General features: G+C 33.9%; 1 long non-coding RNA gene across 1 annotated transcript; it reads left to right on the forward strand.

Annotated features, from left to right (window-relative positions):
- The first annotated feature begins 5,099 nt into the window (after positions 1-5,099).
- Positions 5,100-6,567, forward strand: LOC117341349. Its single transcript, XR_004535616.1, has 3 exons — positions 5,100-6,217; positions 6,312-6,368; positions 6,453-6,567. It is a non-coding gene; the product is annotated as an uncharacterized LOC117341349 (long non-coding RNA).
- Positions 6,568-6,809: the final 242 nt, after the last annotated feature.

The raw sequence follows: 6,809 nt of genomic DNA on the forward strand, positions 1-6,809 counted from the left end.
AGCCCACCATCTGATGATGGTGGGCTAAAAATAAGAACTGGAAGATGGACTGAAGATCGCTAAGGAGTTAAAAAAATAAGATATAGGACTTAAGTTGGTATCAGAATACATCCATTGTTTTAATTGGTCTCACATGTTACTAATGTAACTAAAATATGCACACAAAATTGAATAAAGACCAAAGAAAAACTTAACCTTGAATTTATTCTTCTTTTAATGGAATGCTACGCGAGAGTAATCCTCAACACAACACAAAACGATCAGCAAACGTCTTCTATGTGAAGCGGAATATTTAATAGATGAAATCTTAAAACCGCGTATATCCAGAAAGTGTACGATACTCGGACAAATAGCATGCGATTTCAAATCCATTTTGATGATATTAAGGGCTATAATTCGCTAGTAACAGAAAAACATGTTGGGGTGTCGTCAGTAGGCTCCTGGACCAGCGATCAAGAAACTCAATGCTAACCTTTGTTTGTTTGTTTGTTTTACGGCCAAACAATATACTATCGTTTTTTTTATTTTTAGTTGAAATCAGATAAAATTTGCAGAAACGGGTAGACTTTAAGTTTGCACTATGAAGAGTACGAGGAATTATGCCTCGTAAAAAGGGCTTTTGATGTGCAACTCCATCATCTGGATGAGGTAATGAAAAAAAAATCCTATCCAAACATATTTTAATGTATTATTTTGATTGTGTTGATAATTACATATATATATATACATTCCATTTTTAGCCTGCACCTGAGTATTCGACAGCAACTTTGACTTGTACCGATTCGCAAGCATCTAAACTTGCATGACCGGCACCTATACCCGCACCTGCGCACCGAATGTACCGTTACAATTGACACCTGCGGTCCAGTGTGGGTCTTATCCCTATATAAACTTGGCAGAGAGAGCAGGACCACCACCGTCCTATTCGGTATCACAGCAGCGATACCATCCATACAAAAGTAACAAGCAGTAAATGTTCAATTCTACCTATGCGATATGTATTTTTTTTTCAAATCTTTAGTTTAATTCATAGAAAAACAATCTTTAAAACCTTTTTTTCAAATCTTTAGTTAAATTAATAGGAATAAAAACAACCTTTTGAAATAGTTTCAATTCATTTACATATCGCATAGATAAGATTGGATGTTTTCTGCTAAATGTATAGTAGATATACGATGACGTATTGCACTAGTTTATCTACGGTGAAAGTTACATTTGGATGTCATATATTTAACGTACATCCAAGATATATTTTAAAAATGATAATCAAAGCAATCAAAGTTAAATATCCAGAATATAGAAATGAATATGTTTTTCTATATAGATAAATACATCAATTTAAAATGGGGAACGGTTTCTAGGGAGTTAACCTGTCTCATTCGCAGGCATCCCATGTATATCTTTGCCGAAGCAGTATTTTGTAGATGTATTGGAGATTCTGAATATGTAATGCATATAATCAACAGTAGAGATAATTGATTTGTAATAGGAACAAAACTGAGGCATACATTATATATGGCTAAAATCTGTATTTAATTGATCTAATTTTTTTTATATTTATATTTGGTATATCTAAACCTGTCAAATTGTGTGTCAAAATCAAATTTTAGTTCAAGCATTGAGTGGGAAGATTCTGTCGTTTTCAAGGAACAATCAACCCCAAGGAAACCTACAGATTATTCTGTCATCATAATTTCCAGCAAGATACCATACGTAATATTGCATTGTATATAGTTCCTAACCCTTTAAAATGAGAAACTTTTACATTTTCAAATTTATTAATATATCCTTTTTTGTGCAGTGTTGATAGTCGTATCTTAATGAAAATCATGTAAAAAAAACATTTAAGAAACAAATTTTGTGAATATTTTACAGAAGAGCGTTGAGGATCAGGAGGGAAAACAGGAGAGACTACTACTTGAAAAATAAGAACTGGAAGATGGACTGAAGATCGCTAAGGAGTTAAAAAAATAAGATATAGGACTTAAGTTGGTATCAGAATACATCCATTGTTTTAATTGGTCTCACATGTTACTAATGTAACTAAAATATGCACACAAAATTGAATAAAGACCAAAGAAAAACTTAACCTTGAATTTATTCTTCTTTTAATGGAATGCTACGCGAGAGTAATCCTCAACACAACACAAAACGATCAACAAACGTCTTCTATGTGAAGCGGAATATTTAATAGATGAAATCTTAAAACCGCGTATATCCAGAAAGTGTACGATACTCGGACAAATAGCATGCGATTTCAAATCCATTTTGATGATATTAAGGGCTATAATTCGCTAGTAACAGAAAAACATGTTGGGGTGTCGTCAGTAGGCTCCTGGACCAGCGATCAAGAAACTCAATGCTAACCTTTGTTTGTTTGTTTGTTTTACGGCCAAACAATATACTATCGTTTTTTTTATTTTTAGTTGAAATCAGATAAAATTTGCAGAAACGGGTAGACTTTAAGTTTGCACTATGAAGAGTACGAGGAATTATGCCTCGTAAAAAGGGCTTTTGATGTGCAACTCCATCATCTGGATGAGGTAATGAAAAAAAAATCCTATCCAAACATATTTTAATGTATTATTTTGATTGTGTTGATAATTACACATATATATATATACATTCCATTTTTAGCCTGCACCTGAGTATTCGACAGCAACTTTGACTTGTACCGATTCGCAAGCATCTAAACTTGCATGACCGGCACCTATACCCGCACCTGCGCACCGAATGTACCGTTACAATTGACACCTGCGGTCCAGTGTGGGTCTTATCCCTATATAAACTTGGCAGAGAGAGCAGGACCACCACCGTCCTATTCGGTATCACAGCAGCGATACCATCCATACAAAAGTAACAAGCAGTAAATGTTCAATTCTACCTATGCGATATGTATTTTTTTTTCAAATCTTTAGTTTAATTCATAGAAAAACAATCTTTAAAACCTTTTTTTCAAATCTTTAGTTAAATTAATAGGAATAAAAACAACCTTTTGAAATAGTTTCAATTCATTTACATATCGCATAGATAAGATTGGATGTTTTCTGCTAAATGTATAGTAGATATACGATGACGTATTGCACTAGTTTATCTACGGTGAAAGTTACATTTGGATGTCATATATTTAACGTACATCCAAGATATATTTTAAAAATGATAATCAAAGCAATCAAAGTTAAATATCCAGAATATAGAAATGAATATGTTTTTCTATATAGATAAATACATCAATTTAAAATGGGGAACGGTTTCTAGGGAGTTAACCTGTCTCATTCGCAGGCATCCCATGTATATCTTTGCCGAAGCAGTATTTTGTAGATGTATTGGAGATTCTGAATATGTAATGCATATAATCAACAGTAGAGATAATTGATTTGTAATAGGAACAAAACTGAGGCATACATTATATATGGCTAAAATCTGTATTTAATTGATCTAATTTTTTTATATTTATATTTGGTATATCTAAACCTGTCAAATTGTGTGTCAAAATCAAATTTTAGTTCAAGCATTGAGTGGGAAGATTCTGTCGTTTTCAAGGAACAATCAACCCCAAGGAAACCTACAGATTATTCTGTCATCATAATTTCCAGCAAGATACCATACGTAATATTGCATTGTATATAGTTCCTAACCCTTTAAAATGAGAAACTTTTACATTTTCAAATTTATTAATATATCCTTTTTTGTGCAGTGTTGATAGTCGTATCTTAATGAAAATCATGTAAAAAAAACATTTAAGAAACAAATTTTGTGAATATTTTACAGAAGAGCGTTGAGGATCAGGAGGGAAAACAGGAGAGACTACTACTTGAAAAATAAGAACTGGAAGATGGACTGAAGATCGCTAAGGAGTTAAAAAAATAAGATATAGGACTTAAGTTGGTATCAGAATACATCCATTGTTTTAATTGGTCTCACATGTTACTAATGTAACTAAAATATGCACACAAAATTGAATAAAGACCAAAGAAAAACTTAACCTTGAATTTATTCTTCTTTTAATGGAATGCTACGCGAGAGTAATCCTCAACACAACAAAAACGATCAACAAACGTCTTCTATGTGAAGCGGAATATTTAATAGATGAAATCTTAAAACCGCGTATATCCAGAAAGTGTACGATACTCGGACAAATAGCATGCGATTTCAAATCCATTTTTATGATATTAAGGGCTATAATTCGCTAGTAACAGAAAAACATGTTGGGGTGTCGTCAGTAGGCTCCTGGACCAGCGATCAAGAAACTCAATGCGAACCTTTGTTTGTTTGTTTGTTTTACGGCCAAACAATATACTATCGTTTTTTTATTTTTAGTTGAAATCAGATAAAATTTGCAGAAACGGGTAGACTTTAAGTTTGCACTATGAAGAGTACGAGGAACTATGCCTCGTAAAAAGGGCTTTTGATGTGCAACTCCATCATCTGGATGAGGTAATGAAAAAAAATCCTATCCAAACATATTTTAATGTATTATTTTGATTGTGTTGATAATTACATATATATATATACATTCCATTTTTAGCCTGCACATGAGTATTCGACAGCAACTTTGACTTGTACCGATTCGCAAGCATCTACACTTGCATGACCGGCACCTATACCCGCACCTGCGCACCGAATGTACCGTTACAATTGACACCTGCGGTCCAGTGTGGGTCTTATCCCTATATAAACTTGGCAGAGAGAGCAGGACCACCACCGTCCTATTCGGTATCACAGCAGCGATACCATCCATACAAAAGTAACAAGCAGTAAATGTTCAATTCTACCTATGCGATATGTATTTTTTTTTTCAAATCTTTAGTTTAATTCATTGAAAAACAATCTTTAAAACCTTTAGTTAAATTAATAGGAATAAAAACAACCTTTTGAAATAGTTTCAATTCATTTACATATCGCATAGATAAGATTGGATGTTTTCTGCTAAATGTATAGTAGGTATACGATGACGCATTGCACTAGTTTATCTACCGTTACCGGAAATCTTGAAGAAACTTCTTCGACCCCTCGATTTAATTGGGTAACACCATTGTGTCAGCATTTGACCTTGGTTGACGGTAAAGCACATTTCACTGCCCCACGAAGACGAAATATATAACACACAAGCACCAAAAAAAAGTAACATTTCGATATCTTTCAGATTTTGTATTTCTTGTTATTCGCTTTCTACGTATTAATATGACCGTTTAAAGGAAAAACACCTACATATCAAATTGGTTTCAATGTAAACAACTATCATAATAGGGAATAAAGTAGCGTCATCTCTATGCAAATTTTTACCGTTACGCAATATGTAAATTAGAAATTCCACTACTTCTCCTGTAATATCAGGAGAAGTAGTGGAATATTACCAAAATTTTATTATTCTATCCAAACCAATCGTTTTCCAGATCCCCCGCACTATAAAAGAGACTACAACCCTATTCACCTCACAATCGCTTGACCATCTCAAGAGATTTTATTTTTTGAAAATAATGATGGCATCGAGACATTTCTTCGGAAATGGACAATATGTCCAGTTGTCAGTATATAGGGGTGTAACCTATGTCCATATAAATGGACGCAATAACAGGTGCACCACCGTGAGTGTGGACGAATTCATGGACATGGTGCAGAACTATGCACTAATGGCAGATATCCAGTCCCATATAAAAAAGGTACGTATGAAAGTTACTTTATGAAATTCATTTTTTCATTAACTCACAAATTGAAGAATATAAAATAATGTCATCTTTAAAACAAATAACTAGTCAAAGCAATTAACATGATGTTTTGGATTGTATATCCTGATACTATAAATGATTAAATTATTTCCATGTTTAGGAGTCTTCCAAACGAATTGATACTACACCGCCACAGACACCGGTCCCATTGGGACCACAGCTGGTGACAGCACCACCACCGCCGCCGCCACAGACACCGGTCCCATTGGGACCACAACTGGTGACAGCATCACCACCACCGCCGCCACAGACACAGGTCCCATTGGGACCACAACTGGTGACAGCATCACCACCACCGCCGCCACAGACACAGGTCCCATTGGGACCACAACTGGTTACCCCACCAGTAACAAAGGTGCTATTTTCTTTGCATTACTGTAATACTGTCGCATTAATCATATAGCATTTCATATTTCCATCATATTGTTTCACATCGAATAACTTAATTTGTTTTACTGTTACAGAAAAGGAAGAGGGATGAAGAGCCAGTAAGTATACTTATATTAACTCTATCATATTTCGATTTGTCGTTATCACACATTTACTTCCCATGTCTTAATATATAAATGTATGTTTTTCCAGTCCGAAGACCTGCAGAGAAAGAGGGTGAGGTTGGAATCGCCTGAAAGAATCGACGTTGTAAGTATAGCTATTTTGTACGATTTTTACATTTTCCTCCACAACTTTTAAGACATTTTTCCTATTAAACCATTCTCATTTCAGCTGACATCTGACTTCCACACAGTATCCATAGATGAGGAAATGTTCAAGGCCCTTATTACCTCATTAGACATGTAAAGTGAGTAACTGAGTTTTCTCCTTTTCATTTTAACTCTTTTTCAACTTGAATAATTGTTAATATTTTTACAATTCGATTTTTTCTTTTATTGAAATATCTGTGGTAAAATATTTGTTCTCTCTCTTTTCAGATCTCCAAATAAATGAAACGAAGTAAAATACGTGTTGTTCTTATTTAACTAGTAATTAAATAAGTATTATATAATAATCGAATTTTTATGTTAATGACCGTAGGACTAAACAACAACTGTTCTGAAAACGTATTGAAATCAAAGTACTGAA

This window comes from Pecten maximus, chromosome 13, assembly GCF_902652985.1.
Source record: "Pecten maximus chromosome 13, xPecMax1.1, whole genome shotgun sequence".
Classification (NCBI taxonomy): Eukaryota; Metazoa; Mollusca; class Bivalvia; order Pectinida; family Pectinidae; genus Pecten; species Pecten maximus.